Below are 23,040 nucleotides of genomic sequence, written 5' to 3'. Positions count from 1 at the left end.
GATTTATGGGGAAAAGAGAGGACACTGGGGAAAGGATATGGGGGGGGCACAGCAGCATGGGTGAACAGATATGGGAAGGAGAGAGAACACAGCAGAGAGAGTGTAGGGGGGGGGGTTACGCAAATCGGTGAGGTAAGGTGGGGGGGTCTTAGATGCTGACTCTGTTGAGGTGGGGGCTGCAACTGTGGGATGAGGGGGGCACAGACACCAGCAGTGGAAATCCATAGTGACACGGCAAGTGTAGGGGTAAAAGTATCACTCTTCTGAAAATGATGAATTCCCTTGATTGGGTCTTTGAACTCGCAGCGAGTTTAAAACATAATTATCACTAGTTCTAATTATTTTTTATGATGAACAGGAGCCTCAGAAACAGCAAAATTTTAACTCACCCACTGTATAGACACCGGGCAATTTCTCCACTATATGTCTCCTAAGGTTTGAAACGTCTCCTCCATAATATGAATGGGGGTCACTACTCACTGAATTGTATTGTTCACTATTTGTGTAATGATATGTATTGCAATTGTTTTTCTGTTTGGGTTATTCTGTCCTATGTACCAAAACAACATTTATTACGCACGGTTCCCAGTAATGTCTTCCAATATAATGAAATTGTAAAGGTGTGGGATATATCACATAACCCACTATATGCTACTGAATATTCCTAATTCTGTTTTACATAGAACAGTAATATTTAGAATCTATGAGTGGATGTCCTTCAAAGCTGTGTGTTATCAGCATGTTATATTCAGTAGTGTATTATACTTGTGCCCTCCTGTACAGCCACAGGTAGTATGAATTCCTGTCCTGTGCCTACACAGTAACAAGGCTAAAGTGTCTGTAATATGGTCATGCATCACATATCACACTGTCACAGTGAGAGGCAGAGTTATCAGAGCTTGGAGAGGGCTAAAGTGGAGGGAGATAAAGTACCATCCAATCAGTTCCTATCTGCCATTTTTGAAACACAGCCGGTAACATGGAAGTTAAGAGATGATTGGCTGGTACTTTATCTCTCTCCAAGCTCTGATAAATCTGCCCCTGGATATTCACAGGCAACTTTTACTATACATATATTGTTTTATTGACCCCAAGATTATATGGGTTGCTGTATCTGTACAATTGCAGTATTACGGTGTCTTATATTCGGTGTTATAATATATGCACACCATCATATAATATATGCACACCATCGTATAATATATGCACACCATTGTATAATATAAGCACACCATCATATAATATATGCACACCATTGTATAATATATGCACACCATTGTATAATATAAGCACACCATCATATAATATATGCACACCATCGTATAATATATGCACACCATTATATAATGGGGGTAATTCCAAGTTGATCGCAGCAGGAATTTTGGTAGCAATTGGCCAAAACCATGTGCACTGCAGGGGAGACAGATGTAACATGTGCAGAGAGAGTTAGATTTGGGTGTGGTGTGTTCAATCTGCAATCTAATTTGCAGTGTAAAAATAAAGCAGACAGTATTTACCCTGCATAGAAACAAAATAACCCACCCAAATCTAACTCTCTCTGCACATGTTATATCTGCCTCCCCTGCAGTGCACATGGTTTTGCCCAACTGCTAAAAAAATTCCTTCTGCGATCAACATGGAATTACCCCCAATATATGCACACCATCATATAATATATGCATGCCATCGTATAATATATGCACACCATTGTATAATATATGCACGCCATTGTATAATATATTATTATTATTATTATTATTATTATTATTATTAAATTTTATTTATAAGGCGCCACATGTGTTTCGCAGCGCCGTACAAAGGACAGTACAGGGAGACAAAACTTAGCATTACAGTAAATAAATAACAGAAATAGAGTACAGGTAACATAGAGCACCACACATTCTCAAGACATAATACAGCTAAGATGTAAGTATTGAGGGAGTGATCATCGTACTACTAGAAGCTGGTGGCCATAGACGGAGATGAGCCTTTACTAGCAGGGTAAAGATGGTCGTTGAGTAGGGGAGAGCTGCGAGTGAAATGTGTTGAGACGAGGGCTTAGATAACAAGAGGAAAGAGGGCCCTGCTCTGAAGAGCTAACAATCTAGTGGGGAGGGGCGACAGACAGATGACAAGAGGTGCAGGCAAGCGGGAGGTAGCCTGATGGCAGTATGCAAGCAAGGCTGAGATGTTCACGGCATGAGGCAGGGGGGTGGAGGCACGGCTTCAGGACTAGGTTATGCATCGGGAGGGTATGCTTTGATGAATAGGTGGGTTTTTAGTGCCCGGTTGTAGCTTTGCAAGGTTGGAGAGAGTCTAATGGAGTGGGGGAGTGCGTTCCACTGAAGGGGTGCAGCACGGGCATAGTCTTGAACACGAGCATGGGAAGCAGTGACCAGGGCGGTGGAGAGGCGACAGTCATTGGTCGACCGTAGGGGACGGGAGAGAGTATAAAGGGAGAGGAGGTTGGAGATGTAGGGAGCAGTGGAATTAGAGATGGCCTTGTATGTGAGGGTGAGGAGCTTGAAGAGGATTCTGTAGGGGAATGGGAGCCAGTGTAGATTTTGTCGAAGGGGAGTGGTAGATGTGGTGCGGCAGGAGAGGAAGATAAGCCTAGCTGCAGAGTTCAGGACAGATTGGAGGGGAGCAAGATGGGAGCAAGCAAGGCCAGTGAGGAGAACATTGCAGTAGTCAAGTCGTGAGATGACCAGTGAGTGGATGATGAGTTTAGTTGCACTCTGGGAGAGATATGGCCTGATACGAGCAATGTCGCGTAGCTGGAAACGACAGGATTGTGCCAGAGCAAAGGAGAGGGAGGAGTCAAGAGTGACGCCCAAGCAGCGGAGTTGTGGAACGGGGGAGATGGTGGTGTTGTCAACAATGATAGAGATATTGGTCGGGGGTGTTGCTCTGGATGGGGGGAAGATGATGAGTTCAGTTTTGTCCATGTTGAGCTTCAGAGAGCGCTCAGACATCCGGGAGGAGATTGCGGAGAGGCAGCTGGAAACCTGAGAGAGGACAGAGGGGGACAGATCAGGAGAGGAGAGGTAGAGTTGTGTGTCATCAGCATAGAGGTGGTATTGAAGGCCAAAGGAGTTAATGAGCGCACCCAGGGAAGAGGTGTACAGGGAGAACAGAAGGGGTCCAAGGACAGAACCCTGAGGGACACCAACAGGAAGGATGGAAGGGTGTGAGGTGGTGCTGGAGGCAGACACAGAGAAGGAGCGGTTAGTGAGGTAAGAAGAAAACCAGTCAAGGAAAGTGCTAGAGAGGCCAGCGTTTTGGAGTGTGCGGAGGAGGAGAGGATGATCTACGGTGTCAAAGGCAGCAGAGAGGTCCAGAAGGATGAGCAGAGAGAAGTGGCCCCTGGATTTGGCCGAAAGCGGGTCATTGGTGACTTTCACCAGGGCAGTCTCAGTTGAGTGGAGTAGGCGAAAGCCAGATTGTAGTGGATCGAGGATAGAGTTGTCAGAGAGGTAGCTTGTGAGACGGCTGTAGACCAGTCGTTCAAGTAATTTGGAGGTGAAAGGGAGAAGAGAGATGGGGCGGTAGTTAGTGGGTGATGAGGGGTCGAGGTTGGGTTTTTTGAGAATAGGTGAGACCAGAGCATGTTTGAATGGTGCACACCATTGTATAATATATGCACACCATCGTATAATATATGCACACCATTATATAATTTAAGCACACCATCATATAATATATGCATGCCATCGTATAATATATGTACACCATTGTATAATATATGCATGCCATTGTATAATATATGCACACCATAATATAATATATGCATGTCATCGTATAATATATGCACACCATTGTATAATATATGCACACCATTGTATAATATATGCACGCCATTGTATAATATATGCACACCATCGTATAATATATGCACACCATCATATAATATATGCACACCATCGTATAATATATGCACACCATTGTATAACATAAGCACACCATCATATAATATATGCACGCCATCCAGTGGCGGATCTTGCCACGGGCAAGCAGGACTTTTGCCCGGGGCGCCGCCTTCCGGAGGGCGCCGCACCATGGCAAGATCCGCCACTGTGCAGTGTGCCCCCCAGCAGTGGCCCCCGCTGTGCCCCTTCCCCCGCTGTGAGAAGGGAACCAGACGCTCAGCGTCTAGTTTCCCTTCATGACGAGGACCTTTGCTGTGCGGTGCGCGATTACGTCATCGTGCACCGCACAGCATTGTGGCACAGACGCTAGGGGTCATAATTGACCTCTAGTATCTATGCTGTGCTATGGGAGAGATGTCATGACTGACGTCTCTCCCATAGATCCGAGGAGAAAAGCGGCGCCGGTCTGCAGGGTCTGGAATCAGGAGCGGGGTATAGTAAGTATACTTGTTTTTTTTTTTCTTCTTTCAGCGGCGCTACAAATGGGGGCGTGACTGACCACGCCCCTGTATTAAGACACGCCCATATCTTTTGCCCGGGGCGCCACAAGGGCAAGAACCGGCCCTGACGCCATCGTATAATATATGCACACCATTGTATAATATATGCATGCCACTGTATAATATATGCACACCATCATATAATATATGCATGCCATTCAGGGCCGGTTCTGGCGCTCTGTGCGCCCCGGGTGGCAATAGGGGGCGTGGCTTCATACAGGGGGCGTGGTCATTTACGCCCCCTGTACAGACTGAAATGATGTGCGGTGCGCGATGACGTCATCACGCACCACACAGTACAGGACCTCTCCACGAAGGGAAACTAGACGCGTACGCGTCTAGTTTCCCTTCACAGCAGCAGCGGGGGGGGGGGGGGAGCGGCCAGCGGCAGCAGGGGGCAGCGGGTAGCACACAGCAGCAGCGGATCTTGCCCTGGTGCGGCGCCCTCCGGAAGGCGCCCTGCGCCCTCCGGAAGGCAGCGCCCCGGGCAAAAGTCCTGCTTGCCCGTGGCAAGATCCACTACTGATGCCATTGTATAATATATGCACACCATTGTATAATATATGCACGCCATTGTATAATATATGCACACCTTTATATAATATATGCAAACCATTGTATAATATATACACACTATTATATAATATATGCACGCCATTGTATAATATATGCACACCATTATATAATATATGCACACCCTCATATGATATATGCACATATCATATAATATATGTACACCATCATATAATATATACTGTACACACCATCGAGTTAATCTGGGTATACACTTTACGATCTATCTTATATAACAGTGATGGGGAACCTTTGGCACTCCAGCTGTTGTTGAACTACACATCCCAGCATGCCCTGCTACAGTTTTAGCATGGCCAAATACCAAAACTGTAGCAGGGCATGCTGGGATGTTTAGTTCAACAACAACTGGAGTGCCAAAGGTTCCCCATCACTGCTATATATTCTTCCGATGTGGTTTGGAATGATACATTATACACATCATAAAGTGTGTATGCCCAATCTGTCATTTCCGGACCCCAAGAGTGCAAGGGTCCCCAAGATTTCTAATGACGGCTCTGCAAATTCATCATGACCGCGAAACAGTGCGGGATCTGTGTCGGCACCTATAGGTTATCTATGCACTCTGCGCAATATTTTTCTCTGTTTTGTTTTATCGTCATTTGGCAAAACCCACTTTTACATCAAGGGCATGGCTCCAAGAGAAATAGATTCTGCTGAATAAATTAGGAGGAGATGGAGGAGAATGATGTATCTCAGATTGTAATCATTTCTTGGCATTGATAAATGCTCCTGTCTTTGCTGATAAGAAAAGTGGTGGGCTGGAGTGGAAATAAAAACATAACAAAGATTGCACATTTAACGATGCCAGAGAGTCTCTGAAATCTACGTCAACCGTCCCATTGTCTTCCAGTGAATAAAATGTGATGGAATAAAGGGGGAAAATCATAAAACATTCATTCAGCCTATTCATATAGCAGCCAAGATAACAGTTTCATACTGTTCATACGTTTGTCATATAAAACCGGAGGTTTTCATTCTGTTGTAGAATAAATAACAGCATTTGCTATGGCTGTTCCTTTTCAGCAGGAAATTAGTAACTGAAAAACAAAGTAATTCTATTTAGGAAACCACTTTGTGAGGAACAAAAACAAAACATGAGTGTAATAGATCCCGTCCTCGTTTCCAAGTCTCGAGCCTGGAGGAAGGAGCTGTTTGTACTGTTCCAGTCTTGGTAGAGTCAGACTGCCTTAGAAAACTAAAGACTTTTTCTAGCTCCTGTGGTAGATGTATAGTACATACCTCCCAACTATCCCGATTTTTGTGGGACAGTCGCATTTTTTGGGGACTGTCCTTCTGTCCCACCCGTGGCCGCAGTCTCCCGCCGTTGTGGTGGGGCAGTTGGGAGGTCTCCTGTTACTCTGCTCTTAGCAGAGCAGTGGTGAATAGACGCTTATGCGCATGCACACAAATTTGCGCCCTCCCATATTTTACAAAGGGACAGCGCGTGTCAAAAAAGGGATGGGGCGTGGCCACACAATAGTACACCCATTTGAAATTACGCCACACAGTAGCACAATCTTATTAATTTCACCCCACGCATAGCAGTGCTGTTTATACACATAATGTCCCCGGTAGTGGTGCCGCTTATACACATAATACCCCCTGTAGTAGCGCCGCTTATACACATAATGTCCCCAGTAGAAGTGCTGGTTACATATAATGCCCACAGAAGTGCCACTTATACACATTATGCCCCCACACACATACACACATACACATAGATACACACACACACACACACACACACACACACACACACACGTGGCAGAACTTGTGAATGGTGGGCCCATGTGCAAAAATTTACTTTGGGCCCCCCTCTTCCGTCCTATACCAAGTTCACAATATGCCACATGGCTATCTGTGACAGGAGAGGCAGTGGGTGACGGAAAGGAAGATAAGGTGACGGGGCCAGGCAGATGGGGACAGGGACAGGTAGAAAATGATGGGGAGGGGGTGACAGATATAGGAAGAGGGTGACATGGAACGGCAGTGGATGATGGAAAGAGTGACATAGGCAGTAGGAAATAGGGGGAGGGTGACAAGGACTGGCAGCGGGTGACAGGGATAGGCAGAGGGTGATGGGGAGGGGGTAACAGGTATAGGCAGTGCCGTAACTAGGCATTTTAGCGCTGTGTGCAAGAAATGACATTGGCGCCCCCCACGCAAGATAGGGGCAGTGCGCGCCGTAGGTGCGAAAAAAATATATAGGGGCGTGGCTTCATGGGGAAGGGGCATGGCCACAAAATAATAGCAATTCATACTACGGTGCACAGTAGTCTCCATTATTCAAATTACGCTGCACAGTAGCGCCACTACACCAGGTAGAGCCCCTTTTATACATTACAGCAGACAGCGTCCCCCTTTTTACACATTACAGCAGACAGTCCCCCTTTTTACATATTGCGGCAGCCAGGACCCCTTTTTACACATTGCGGCAGCCAGGACCCCTTTTTACACACTGCGGCAGCCAGGACCCCTTTTTACACATTGCGGCAGCCAGGCCCCCTTTTTACACATTGCGGCAGCCAGTCCCCCTTTTTACACATTGCGGCAGCCAGTCCCCCTTTTTACACATTGCTGCAGCCAGTCCCCCTTTTTAAACATTGCGGCAGCCAGTCCCCCTTTTTACACATTGCAGCAGCCAGGCCCCCTTTGCAGCAGCCAGTCCCCCTTTTTACACATTGCGGCAGCCAGGCCCCCTTTTTACACATTGCGGCAGCCAGTCCCCCTTTTTACACATTGCTGCAGCCAGTCCCCCTTTTTACACATTGCGGCAGCCAGGCCCCCTTTTTACACATTGCGGCAGCCAGGACCCCTTTTTACACATTATGGCAGACGGTGTCCCCCAGAGAGAGAGAGAGAGAGAGAGAGAGAGAGAGGGATATACTTACCTTCTCCCCGCTGACAGGCTCCTCGTGCTGGCATCTCCCTCTGTGCAGTGTGCAGGCATCGGACAAGGAGGATGAGGGACGGGGACTGGAGCCGCAGCAGCGCTATGTCATTGGTAGTAAGCGCCGCTGCAGCATCCCCCTCTCCTTCCGTATTGGTTGCCTGGCGCTGCTGTGGATGCTGGGATGGAGGAACCGCATCCCAGCATCCACAGCAGCGCCGGGCAGCCTATACGGAAGGAGAAGGGGATGCTGCAGCGGCGCTTACTACCAATGAAATAGCGCTGCTGAGGCTCCAGTCCCCCTCCCTCCTCCTCCTTCTCAGCTGCCTCCGGCGCTTCTCTCTCCTCCAGCGCGGCTGCGGCGCACGGCGCGGACTTCAGAGGCGGCATGTAATGAGTCAATTTGACTCATTACATGCCGCTGGCCGTGCGCCCTCAGGGCAACTGCGCTGTGTGCCAAGCCCACTTGGCACACACGTAGTTACGGCCCTGGCAGTGGGTGACAAACAGTGGGTGACAGGTAGTGGGTGAGAGGAAGAGGGATGTAGTTACCATCCTGGCAGTCAGGATCCCGGCAGTCAGCATACCGACACCAGGATCCCGACCACCAGAATGCCGGCAGTGGGATGAGGGCTATTACTACTCGTGGGTGTCCACGACACCCATAGAGTGGGAACAGAACCTGTGGCGAGCGCAGCAAGCCACCGAGAACGCAAGGGGCTTCGTTGCGCTCGCCCCCTGCCGGCATTCAGGTGGCCGGGATCCCGGCGTTGATATGCTGACCGCCGGGAATCCAGCCGCCAGTCAGCCGTACCCAATGTGAGAAAGGCTTCAGGTCTCTTAATTGCTGTGGGCCTCTGTGCAATGCAGTGGGTGCACCGGCGGAAGGTATCGTACACACACACACACATACTGTAGATACACACACACATACACATAGAGACACACACACGTAGATACACACACACACACACACACACACACACACACACACTGTAGATACACACACACAGATACATACACATACTGTAGATATATACACACACACACACACACACACACATAGATACACACACATACTGTAGATACTCACACATACATACACATAGATACACACACATAGATACACACACATACATACACAAAGAGACACACACACATACACATAGATACACACACACACACACACACACACACACACATAGATACACACACACATACTGTAGATACACACACATACATACACATAAATACACACACATAGATACACACACATACATACACAAAGAGACACACACACATACACATAGATACACACACACACACACACACACACACACACACACACACACACACACACTGTAGATACACACACACACAGATACATACACATACTGTAGATATATACACACACACACACACACACACACACACACATAGATACACACACACATACTGTAGATACACACACATACATACACATAGATACACACACACATAGATACACACACATACATACACAAAGAGACACACACACATACACATAGATATACACACACACACACACACACACACACACACACACACACATACTTTCTCACTCACTCTCCCCCAACTTACCATCTGGCAGGCAGGATCTGTAGCAGTTTTCTGTCTGTCCTCCTCTGCAGCCTGGTCCCGTGTAGCTCCACCCCTCGGCGCTGTGTAGCTACGCCCCTTTTGGGCTGGGCCGTGGACTGTGAGATGATGCTGTCAGGGGAAGGACGAGGCTTCATCATGCTGCCGGCGCCACTGCCTGTCAGTGTGACAGGCACAGCAGCTGGCAGCAGCAGGGATGCCAGGCACAGCACAGGGAGAGCGCCCCTCCTACCCAACGCCTACCTGCTTTGCATCCCTTTGCTGAGCAGGTAGCGCTGGGTCTGCACACAGCGTCTCTTCACAGGAGACAAGAGGGACTGGGGGCATGCCAGCAGCTCAGAGCGCTGGTCATGCCCCCACTGTGACGATAATAGGAGGCTTGGCAGGTGGTCGCCCCCTTTTCGGGCAGATGCTGCTTCGCCATGCAGAATTGACCCGCGCCTCCAGACTTTAAAGTTGGGAGGTACAGATGCGCCTCAACCCGCCACCGAGCATACAGAGACGCTTCCATTTAAAGTGAATGGGTCACGGGCGCGTCTACAAAGCGCACGCGTCCCAATCGTTCACGGCAGTGCGCCTGGTGGGCGCTCCTAGTCGCAGACGGAGCCTCGATTAGCGTGGCTCCATCTGTATGATAGTATGCTGTATTACATCATTGCTACCCCATACCTCCCAACTGTCCTGATATTCGTCTTGTCCCACCCACGGTGGGATGGGGGAGGGGGGGGGCAGTCACTCACTGCTTAGCAGAGCAGCGGTGAATAGATGCTATTCACAGGAGACACAGGGGCTGGGGGCATGCCAGCAGGTCACAGAATGCCGGAGAGGCCCCAACAGCGTTGATAATAATATTATTACCTGCTGCCAGACACAGCAACTGATGCTCTCTGTTCTTGCTTCCATGTGGGAATGATAGAAGGAAGGCAGAGCTCAGACCAAGTGAAAATGGGCACCGCTCCTAACTTAACTATACGGCCAGGGAACATATTGCTGCCAGAGTGGTTTACAAGAAAATGGTTGCCGACCTCCTGCATTGGGGACATGTATTTGTAATACTTTTTACAGAGGGTATTATAAGTGCATTTCAGATAGCAGGGATGGGGCCATGGGGAGCTCTCTCAGCATCCTCCTCCTGCTCCCAGACAGCAGAGGCTGTGACTGTGTACAGGACATAGGCTGGCGGCAGGTGAGAGTGTGGGCGGGTGCCGGCAGGGTGACTGCGGCTGCCCCCTCAGACCGCAGCATCCCAAACGGTTGCCCTGCTTGCCCTCTATAAAACCGCCACTGATGTCAAACGACTCTTAGGTTTGCCAGTCAGAATAAAAACAGGACTTTGATACCTACCGGTAAATCCTTTTCTCCTAGTCCGTAGAGGATGCTGGGGTCCACTTCCTGACCATGGGGTATAGACGGTTCCGCAGGAGCCATGGGCACTCTTAAGACTTTTCAGTGGGTGTGAACTGGCTCCTCCCTCTATGCCCCTCCTCCAGACCTCAGTTATAGGACCTGTGCCCAGGGAGACGGACATTTCGAGGAAAGGATTTACTTTAATACTAATGGTGAGATACATACCAGCTCACACCTCAACCATGCTGCACAACATGGCATTCAACATAACACACGCCAACAGGCATGAACCAATTACAGCAAACATGCTGAAACTAATAAAACACAACATGTGTAACTCTAATAAACAAAACTGCAGGTAAAGTACGCACTGGGACGAGTGCCCAGCATCCTCTACGGACTAGGAGAAAAGGATTTACTGGTAGGTATCAAAATCCTGTTTTCTCATACGTCCTAGAGGATGCTGGGGTCCACTTCATGACCATGGGGTTTATTATACCAAAGCTCCAGTACGGGCGGGAGAGTGCGGATGACCCTGCAGCACCGATTGACCGAACTTGAGGTCTTCATCGGCCAAGGTGTCAAACTTGTAGAATTTTGCAAATGTGTTTGACCCCGACCAAGTAGCTGCTCGACAAAGTTGCAATGCCGAGACCCCCCGGGCAGCTGCCCAGGATGAGCCCACTTTCCTAGTGGAATGGGCCTTCACCGACGTCGGTAACGGCAATCCAGCCGTAGTATGAGCGTGCTGAATCGTACTTCTGATCCAACGCGCAATAGTCTGCTTGGAAGCAGGACACCCAATCTTGTTGGGAGCATACAGAACAAACAAAGACTCTGTTTTCCGTATTCAAGCTGTTCTAGCAACATAAATCTTCAAAGCTCTAACCACATCTAGAGACTTTGACTCAGAGAACGTGTCAGTAACTACTGGCACCACAATAGGTTGGTTTATGTGGAAAGATGAAACCACCTTTGGAAGAAAATGTTGACAAGTTCTCAACTCTGCCCTATCTTCATGGAAGATCAGGTAAGGGCTCTTGTGAGACAAGGCCCCCAACTCAGACACCCGCCGTGCGGATGCCAATGCCAAAAGCATCACCACTTTCCAAGTGAGAAACTTCAACTCTATCTCTTGTAGAGGCTCAAACCAATCCGATTGAAGAAACACATTAAGGTCCCATGGTGCCACTGGAGGCACAAATGGAGGGTGGATGTGCAGAATCCCTTTCACGAAGGTCTGAACCTCTGGAAGAGAGGCCAATTGTTTTTGGAAGAACACTGACAAGGCCGAAATCTGGACCTTGATTGACCCCAATCGGAGGCCCGCCTCCACACTAGCCTGCAGAAAATGGAGAAAACGTCCCAACTGAAACTCTTCCGTAGGAGCCTTCTTGGATTCACACCAAGACACATATTTTCTCCAAATACGGTGGTAATGTTTCGACGTTACTCCTTTCCTGGCCTGAGTAAGGGTGGGGATGACTTCCTTGGGAATACCCTTATGGGCTAGGATCCGGCGCTCAACAGCCATGCCATCAAACGTAGCCGCGGTAAGTCTTGATACACGCACGGCCCCTGCTGCAGCAGGTCCTTACGAAGAGGAAGAGGCCGAGGATCTTCTATGAGCAACTCCTGAAGATCTGGGTACCAAGCCCTCCTTGGCCAGTCTGGGGCAATGAAGATTGCTCGAACTCTTGTTCTCCTTATGATCCTGAGCACCTTTGGGATCAGCGGAAGTGGAGGGAAAACATACACCGACCGGAACACCCACTGGGCCACTAGCGCATCCACTGCTATTGCTTGAGGGTCTCTCGACCTAGAACAATATTTCTGAAGCTTCTTGTTGAGACGAGATGCCATCATGTCTACTTGAGGAACTCCCCAAAGACTTGTCACCTCTGCAAAGACTTCTTGGTGGAGGCCCCACTCTCCTGGATGGAGATCGTGTCTGCTGAGGAAATCTGCTTCCCAGTTGTCTACTCCCGGAATGAAAATTGCCTACAGAGCCTTTACATGTCTTTCTGCCCAGAGGAGGATCTTTGTCACCTCTGCCATTGCCGCTCTGCTTTTCGTTTCACCCTGCCTGTTTATGTACGCGACTGCTGTTACAGTATCCGACTGGATCTGCACGGAATGATCTTGAAGAAGATGTACCGCTTGTTGAAGGCCGTTGTAAATGGCTCTCAATTCCAGCACGTTTATGTGAAGGCAGGCTTCCTGACTTGACCATTTTCCTTGGAAGCTTTCCCCCTGAGTGACAGCTCCCCAGCCTCGGAGACTTGCATCCGTGGTTACCAGGACCCAGTCCTGAATCCCAAACCTGCGTCCCTCTAGTAGGTGAGAACTGTGTAGCCACCACAGGAGCGAAATCCTGGCTTTTGATGACAGGATTATCTTCCGGTGCATGTGTAGGTGGGATCCCGACCACTTGTCCAGCAGGTCCCACTGGAATACCCTGGCATGGAACCTGCCAAACTGTATGGCCTCGTAGGCCGCCACCATCTTCCCCAACAACCGAATGCACTGATGGATCGACACACTCGATGGTTTCAATATCTGTTTTACCATTTTCTGGATTACCAGAGCCTTTTCCACTGGAAGAAATACTCTCTGAACTTCTGTGTCCAGAATCATTCCGAGAAAAGACAATCTTGTCGTTGGTTCCAACTGTGACTTTAGATAATTATGATCCAACCGTGTTGTTGGAGTATTGACAGGGAGAGTGTGATGTTTTGTAACAACTGCTCCCTGAATCTCGCCTTTATCAGGAGATCTTCTAGATAAGGAATTATGGGGGTAATTCCAAGTTGATCGCAGCAGGAAATTTTTTAGCAGTTGGGCAAAACCATGTGCAGTGCAGGGGGGGCAGATATAACATTTGCAGAGAGAATTAGATTTGGGTGGGTTATTTTGTTTCTGTGCAGGGTAAATACTGGCTGCTTTATTTTTACACTGCAATTTAGATTGCAGATTGAACTCACCACACCCAAATCTATCTCTCTCTGCACATGTTATATCTGCCTCCCCTGCAGTGCACATGGTTTTGCCCAACTGCTAACAAAGTTCCTGCTGCGATCAACTCAGAATTACCCCCTATATTCACTCCTTTTTGACGCAGGAGAACCATCATCTCCGCCATCACCTTGGTGAATACCCTCGGCGTCGTGGAGAGACTGAAAGGTAACGTCTGGAATTGGTAATGGCAATCCTGAACCGCGAATCTCAGATAAGCCTGGTGAGGAGGATAAATGGGAACATGCAGGTAGGCATCTTTTACAGTATGTCTACAGACACCATGTAGTCCCCCTCCTCCAGACTGGAAATCACTGCCCTCAGTGATTCCATTTTGAACTTGAATCGTTTCAAGTAGAGATTTTTCAGGTTTAGGATCGGTCTGACCGAGCCGCCTGGCTTTGGAACTACAAAAAGGCTTGAATAAAACCCCTTCCCTTGTTGTGACAAAGGTACCAGGACGTGACAAAGGTACCAGGACTATGACCTGATCCTGACATAATTTTTGGATTGCCGCTGTTACTGCTTCCCTTTCTGGAAGAGAAGCTGGCAAGGTCAATTTGAAAAATTGGCATGGGGGAACGTCTTGAAACTCCAGCTTGTATCCCTGGGACACTATTTGCAACACCCAGGGATCCAGGCCAGACAGAATCCAACCTTGGCTGAACAGTTTGAGACGCAAAGGAGCCCCAGCGTCATGCTGAAGATTTGGCAGAAGTAGGGGTAGACTTCTGCTCCTGGGAACCTGAAGCTGTTGTGGACTTCTTTCCCTTTTCCCTTCCCCTACCCGCAAAGAAGGGGGAACCTCTCGCTTTTTTGTATTTATTGGGTCGAAAGGACTGCATGTGCGGGTGATATGTCTTTTTTTTTTTTTTTTTTTTTTGCTGGTGCAGGCGCAGAGGGCAAAAATGTCGGCTTACCTGCGGTAGCCGCCGAGACTAACGCATCCAGTCCATTGCCAAATAAGGCCTCACCTTTATATGGGAGAGCCTCCATATTTCTTTTGGAACCTGCATCCGCGTTCAACTGGCGAATCCACAACGCCCGCCGAGCCGAAACTGCCATGGTAGCGGCTTGTGAACTCAAGAGTCCAATATCTTTCATCGCTTCTAGCATGTATGCAGCAGCGTCTTTGATATTCCCTAACTTAAGGAGTATCTCATCTTTATCAATCGTGTCAATTTCTGATGACACGCTATCTGACTATTTTTCAATAGCGCGACTCACCCACGCGCAAGCAATTGTGGGCCTGAGCAGCGTACCATTGGCAACATAAATGGATTTCAATGTAGTTTCCATCTTTCGGTCTGCCGGCTCTTTTAGTGAAGCCGTGCCAGGTGCAGGGAGAATTACCTTCTTTGTCAACCTGGACAGTGCACTGTCTAACACAGGGGGTGACTCCCATTGTTTCCTGTCCTCCACCGGGAAAGGATAAGCTATCTGAATTCTCTTGGGAATACGAAATTTATTTTCGGGATTCACCCACATCCCTTCAAAGAGTGTATTAAGCTCGTGTGAAGGAGGGAAAGTTACCTTAGATTTATTTTCTTTATAGAAATAAGCCTTCTCCTGAGGTACAGGAATGGCTTCCGTGACTTCCAGAACTTCCCTTATAGCCACAATCATATATTGTATATTTTTTGCCAATTTATGATCTAGTTTTCTGGAGTCACTATCGTCGACACAAGAATCAGTGTCCGTGTTGGTATCAGTATTCACAATATTCGCAAATGGTCTCTTATGTGACCCAGAGGGGTCGCCTGCGGATGGTAGAACAGAGCCCTGAAAAATCACAACCTCCACAGATTTTCTCCAGCACTCAGCATGAGATTCAGACTTATCTAATCTCCTATTGATATGATGCATACTATCACGTATTTCTTTCACCCATGCAGGCTCTTGGTGCGCCGGCAGTGCCACCACATTACACTTCTGTGTCCCTAAAATGGTTTCCTCCGGGGAGGAACTCCCTGCCTCTGACATGTCTTACACATGTGTACAACACACACACACACAGACACACTGGGACTTATAGCGGACAGACCCACAGTAAAATCTGTCAGAGGGACACAGTTTAGGAGCAGCCAGTTCACAACCCCAGCGCCAGTATCTAATGCCTGTGAACACAGAATGCCCACTGACATGCAGCGCTTTTTACACAGTAAAACACACTTGTAAAGCACCAAATTCACTTGTGCCCCCCCCCCCTGTTTTGCACCCTGATACTTGTAGTCAGAAGTGAAGGAGGACCAGCGATGTCTCTGCAGCCTGAGGAGAGAGAAAATGGCACTGAGCAGTGCGCTGACTGCCTGAGGAAGAAACTCCGCCCTTTTTACCTCAGAAACTTTTCATAATATTTATACTGGCGGGGGTAGGGCTCTGCCTGGGCATCTTATGCCCCCTTTTTGCCAGTTTATAGAGGTGTTTTTGCTGCCCAGGGCACCCCCCCCCCCCCCCCCTCGCCCTGCAACCTGCAGTGCCTGTGTGTGTGGGCAGCAATGGCACGCTGCGCTCCCGCCAGCCACGCTGTACCTCTTCCGTCACTTTACTTGATAGAAGATCTGTCTTCTTCTACTCACCTGTCTTCTGACTTCTGGTCCTGTGAGGGGGGTGACGGCGTGCTGTGGGAATGAGCATCTAGACATGGCTAGCGTTCAGTTCCCTTCATGAGCTAATGGTGTCCTGTCAGCCAAAAGCAGAGCCATGAAACTCTTCAGGAAGTTGGTTCCTACTTCTGCCCCCTCAGTCCCACGAAGCAGGGAGACTGTTGCCAGCAGTTCTCCCTGAAAATAAAAAACCTAACATAAGTCTTTTCAGAGAAACTCAGTAGAGCTCCTCAGAGTGCATCCAGTCTGCCTGGGCACATTTCTAAAACCGAGGTCTGGAGGAGGGGCATAGAGGGAGGAGCCAGTTCACACCCATTGAAAAGTCTTAAGAGTGCCCATGGCTCTTGCAGAACCGTCTATACCCCATGGTCATGAAGTGGACCCCAGCATCCTCTAGGACGTATGAGAAACTGGGGTTAATAACTTCCAGTGCTGTTGTTCATGTCATTCAGCATGGGTGTTCCAGATTTAAAATACTTTGCTGATCTGTTCAATTGTAATACCATTGGGAAACTCCTAGTCACCTATCACCAACATTTAGATGAGATTGTTTCTCCCACACCATGGAAGAACACAACATATGAATCCGCAAGGTCCTCCAAAGAATCCGTGAAGTCAACATGCAGTTAAACCCTGACAAATGTCATGTTAGCCATCTCCTAATTTCAGAGGGTATTAACCCAGCTCCTGCCAAGACACAGGCTATCCAACACATACCTACCCCCACAGATAAGTTGACTCTGCACAGCTTTTTTGGTATAAAACTTTCTGCCACCCTACAGCGAGGTCGTTGCCCTGCTCCACGAGCCTTTGCAAAATGACCTTGACTGGTTTGGTTCTCGTCACAAGGCTATGCTCACTTCCAGCTCAGTGCTCCAATTTTTTGATGCGCATGTTCCTGTCATGATCTCTGCCAATGCCTCGCAGCATAGTCATAGTCTGGTGCTGTCTGCCCACAGCATTACAAACCCAATGGCTTTGCTTCCAGGACACTTATTGAAACCAAGTCACTTTATGCTCAGATTCAAGAGGAACTGTTGGTTTCTAGTCTTTGCTGGTCAATTAGTTTTTCATTTCATCTATGGGCATCCACTGCTGGTTGAGACAGACCACCAACTCCTGATTACCACTCTCTGCAAACTGCTACATACTGCTTTAGCACAAATTCAACATTTAATGCTCAAACACCAAAGGGTCTATCAGGATGTGGTGTACAAATGTGGAAAGGACTTCCATGTTACTAACGCCTTATCACATGCTCACCTCCCAGGCTTAGGTGTCCCTGATGCTAATGATGTCCTGGATATCATGGAATTTGATGTCCTCTCCTCCTGGCGCATGGAGGAGCTCCATGATGCCCCACTCAGGGATGCTGTTTGCCAATGGATATCTCATATGGTCTTGCATGGCTGTCCTTCTTCCTGCAGAGAATACAAGACCCACAAGTCTTCTGCGATGAAGTAACCCTTAGTTAAAGGGAACAGCGTAGATCCTGCACCAGTAGGTATGTGAATTGCAAAAATACATTTTGAATACCAACTTTATGTTTGATGGTAGGAAAATCCCTATGTAGTATCTCAAAGTTGGTGGTGCTCCCCAGAGATTAGGAAAATGACTGTATTAACAGGTGGTTTTTAGCAAGAGAGCAAAAATAGGAGAAGCAAACTGCATTTTGGGGGCACTCTTTAAATACATATAGTTAAAAAACATTCATGCTAATATCTTGGGATACCAAATCTCCCTAACAAATTCAAAAGTCAATAATCTCCTATACAGTACATCGGAACATCAAAATGAATTCTCTCACTAGTACTATAGTTAGTATACAGTACATTTACATTACGTGGAGGAATAGCTGGCATGGAATTTTAATGCCAACTGGACAAAAATATAACACAACTCATATGGTAATAATTTGTCATGCCAAAATGGTCTATCACATGAGTAAAATGGCACCTCCAATTCCTCAGACAGTTGTTTTACGGCAAGCTGATCATTTGAATATATCCTTCTAGGTTTTTGCATGTAATTTTAGCCTTAAATAAATGGATATAGGCAAACGATTACCTTGCCGTAAAGAAACTGAGAAATTGGATGTGCTGTTTTACTCATGTGATAGACAATGTTTGCATAAAAAATTATTACAACAGTACATGAGTTTTGCTATATTTTCGCCCAGATGGAATTATGGGTCAACATGTACAAAAGGTTGACGGGTTCAAAAGGTCAACATGAAAATGGTAGAAACATATATGGTTGACAGGTTTTTGGAGGTTGTTTTTCATGGTTTTCCAACTTTTGCTTAATTTGTTATCCATGTCACTATCTAATACCTAGAGCAGGGGTGGGGAACTTCTAGCCCGCGGGTCTTACTGGACTCGACAGGCATTTTGACCAGCCCGGAGGCAGCCGCCAAGTGTAAAGCCGTTTGTGGCGTATGGCTTCCTGAAAGATGTAGTTTTCTCACACTGTTGACTGTATTCAATGTACAGTGTGAGAAAACTACATCTCCCTTGATGCAATGCGCGGCAGATGGCTCAGAGAGATATGAGGCAGCTGTGTAATGCCGTCCCCGGCGCACGGCTTCCTGGGAGATGTAGTTTTCTCACACTGTGCGCTGTATTCAGTATACATTGTGAGAAAACTAAATCTCCCTTGATGCAATGCGCGGCAGATGGCTCCGGGAGATATGAGGATGCTTTGGAGAGAGATGAAGCTCTGCTGGCTGTGGGTGGGAGAAATGGCTGTGCTGTGGATTCAGGACCTGTTCCAGTGGTGGTGAGTGCATATACTGAGGTATTATGTGTGTCTGTCATTACTGGGGGCAGTGTGTGTGAGCAGCTATTACTGGGGCCACTATTTGTAAGGCCACTCCTACTTTCCTAGGAGAGCACACGCATTGGGGGTGGTGGTGGTGGGGGGCTTAACAAATGGCCCGCGATTCATGTAGAAAAAATCCAAATGGCCCTTGGAAGGAAAGAGGTTCCCCACCCCTGGCCTACAGTAACCTTGAGCTGAGCGAAACAAGCCAATGTGACCAAAGCCTGGCAAGCATAGCGAACTTCGCGAGGGTACACATTTGTACTAATTTGGGTCATATATGGTTAAGCATACAAAATTACACACAAAACAACCCCAAAAATTTGCATCGACCTTTTTGGTGTCAACCATTTTCATGTTGACCTTTTTACCCTGTCAATTTTTTGTATCTGTCGACCTTTTGCACAGTCTACCTTTTTCATGTAGACCTTTTGACCCTGTCAACTTATTGACTGTTGACCATATGGTGTCGACCTATTGACTTTCAACCTACTGATTGTTGATCTGTTATTCCATATCTGATCCTGGTTTCTTTGTTGCAATGAATTTGGTTTGTTGGTTAAGTCAGCGCTGGGAATCTCTTTTGGTTGTTTTTGGCTATTTTAGTGTCTGCTGCTGAGTGTTTTGGACCTCCTGGGTTGTTGGTTATTCATCTGGGGAGAATGATGTTGGTCCAGATCCTCCCTTGATCTGTGATTTGCCATGGCCAGGGATATTGAGGTGATTGCTGAATGGTGGCCCTGGTGCTCTATTGTGTGGTTGTCCATTATTCCTAATTGAATTTTGCAAGGGAATGCTTCAGGTGTTGCCATGGATGTATCTATTCGACAGATTAAGGCTCGAGTTTCCAAGAGAGTTTTGGCGTTAGGAGGTTTCGTAGTCGAGCACCCTTTAATCCATTATCGGGATTCCCATTTGTTTAGGAAGGACAGGGTTCATTTGATGAATGAGGGTTAGGTGTTGTTCCTGGAGAGTGTTTTTAGGTTTTCAGACAGTTTGGCTTAGTTATGGTGGTGGGCACTGGTTTGAGTGCATTGGTGGGAAAGAACATCAGCTCACTGCAATACCATGTGGGTGCTCCCCTTCAGTATATTATTTAGGCTGATTTTACCCTTCTATGGTCAGTGGCAACAGCTTTCTGGATGGGCCACTTTGTTGTTGTATTGGAGGAGGGGTTGACCTAAAATTTGCCATTGAGAAGGGCAATTGTCCCTACGAGTTTGTTGTTGTCATCTTGTTGGCGCAAGATGGGTTGTCACTGTTCAGCTGCCGTTCTTCCTTTTGCCACCATACGTTTTTTTATTGTTGGCATTGTAAAGTAAAGGTTTGACTTATTTTGAATTCCATATGGGCGTCAGTGTCATCATTTTAGATAAGTCAATATGTAGTAATTTTTAAGTTATCTGCATCCTGGTTCCCATCTGAAATGTGCCAAAAGGACATTTATACCTGTGTGTTTTATGTTGCATGTATCTTAAATACAGTTGCATATTCTGCACCAAAGCAACATTTGCACTTAACTCTAAAGAGCCCCATACACTAGAACGATTATGCCCGATTTCAGCCCAATTCGGGCATTCGGGCCAATATATTGGGTGAAATCGGGCAGTTTGGCTGTGTATCCAATCCGATGCGCGGCCCCGTCAGCGTCAGTTTGACTCCTCTAGGTCGTTAGTGCTGCACTTGTGATATGTCTGTTCCCGCAGGCATGGCTGGGATGGCATACGATATATCGCATGCAAAATCTACCAAATCATATGGAATCGTATGGAACCACTCCCGGGAAGCTTCCAGGAGTGTTCAAGGGAAATCGCCTCCGACTTCTGCCTCAGACATATCGTTGTAGTGTATGGGGCCCTTAAGCCAGCCCCACCTATCTCTCCACTGACTGTGAGACATCCTCAACTGGACAACACTGCCTTAAATTCATCACTGCGACGTGGCTTTATATAATAGTGTCTAATGAACAAGCTTTCCCAGTGATCATGCCTCATTTTAGAATCAACCTGTGGGCCGGGATGTAATTAAGTCCAAGTTCGGTAGCCGTGGGGGATGCCGGCCAAACGCAGACTTTGTTTTAAAGTAGCAACTATTTACAAGGCATGGTTTAACCTTGTAACTAATTGCCTCTTTAAAAAAATGTCTGCGTTCGGCCGGCATCCCGCACAGCCGCCAAACTCAGACTTCATTACATCCCGGCCGTGGACTGGCATATCGGTGAGGATGTCTTACTGTCTGCACACTCAGAAAAGCTGCTTCAAACATTGCATAACTATATTTACATACTAATTATGGGAAATGAAAAAGGTCAGGGCTGTGGAATTCCGGACTCCTGTCACTCCTTTGTAGTAGAACCTGACCGTCGCCAGCTAGTTGTTGGATGAAATTAGTGCATTGACCTACATGACCTTTGCTTTGATCAATGATGAAAATTTTCCTCAGATTAACGAACCACTTTAAAAGGAAATTGATTATTGTGAACAAGCATGAGCGGTGCGGTGCTGGAGGGGGGCAGAGACTTCAGTTACATAACACAATTGTGTGTAATGATTGCTTGCAATTTAATTGCAGAGAATCATTGCATTCAATATTGTGCAACGTTGTAATCACCATAGCAACACTAAACAGTATGAGCCTGCAGCAGATTTGCAAATTGCCTCTATATGCTCCCATATTGCATGCATTGAAATGTCAGTATATTCGCTGATCTGCTTTGTCAGTCCCTCCATTGGTTAAAGGTATTCTACCGTATTCAATATAAAATACTTTTACTTACACATAAGGCTATCAAACAAACTGCACCAACATACATCTCTTTGCTTATCTCAAAATATCTCCCGACTGAGATCTGTGTCTCTTATCCACACGCATTAATCGCTCCCACTCACGATGGCAGGATTTTGGGGGGGCTGCACCCACTCTGTGACATGCCCTCCCACGCACAAAAAGACTCACCACTAGTCTCCAAACCTTCAAGCATTCCCTGAAAACTCACCTCTTCAGGCAAGCATATCAGATTCTGGAACCGCTCACATAACCTTTATAAACTATCAATTACATCCCATCTATACAGTCCACACATATCCTTTCCTCACATATTTTGTCTTTCTTCACTTTCCCATCCTCTTGATCTCTGGCCAACATTGCTGTGTGACCATATCATACAGCTAACCAAAAACTTTGGCAATCTAGCTGGAGTAGTCACCTATCCTTGTGTCTCAATGCCTATTTGCCAACAGATTGTAAGCTTGCGAGCAGGGCCTTCCTACCTCTGTGACTGTCTGTTATTACCCAGTTTTGTTCTATTACTGTTGATCTAATTGTGAAGTGCAGTAGAATATGCTGTGCTATACAGGTTGAGTATCCCTTATCCAAAATGCTTGGGACCAGAGGAATTTTGGATATCGGATTTTTCCGTATTTTGGAATAATTGCATACCATAATGAGATATTATGGTGATGGGACCTAAATCTAAGCACAGAATGCATTTATGTTACATATACACCTTATATACACAGCCTGAAGGTAATTTTAGCCAATATTTTTAATAACTTTGAGTATTAAACAAAGTTTGTGTACATTGAGCCATCAAAAAACAAAGGTTTCACTATCTCAGTCTCACTCAAAAAAGTCCGTATTTCGGAATATTCCGTATTTCGGAATATTTGGATATGGGATACTCAACCTGTATAAGAAACTGT

General features: G+C 47.0%; 1 long non-coding RNA gene across 6 annotated transcripts in view; it reads left to right on the top strand.

Annotated features, from left to right (window-relative positions):
• The window catches only part of LOC134999050 (uncharacterized), a 222,535-nt gene that overhangs the window by 176,795 nt on the left and 22,700 nt on the right, over window positions 1-23,040 (top strand). The gene's annotated exons all lie outside the window — the stretch shown is intronic.

Source organism: Pseudophryne corroboree, chromosome 2 (assembly GCF_028390025.1).
Source record: "Pseudophryne corroboree isolate aPseCor3 chromosome 2, aPseCor3.hap2, whole genome shotgun sequence".
In the NCBI taxonomy this organism is placed as follows: Eukaryota; Metazoa; Chordata; class Amphibia; order Anura; family Myobatrachidae; genus Pseudophryne; species Pseudophryne corroboree.
The sequence above is the reverse complement of the archived record's forward strand: the minus strand, read 5'-3'. Positions and strand labels throughout refer to the sequence as shown.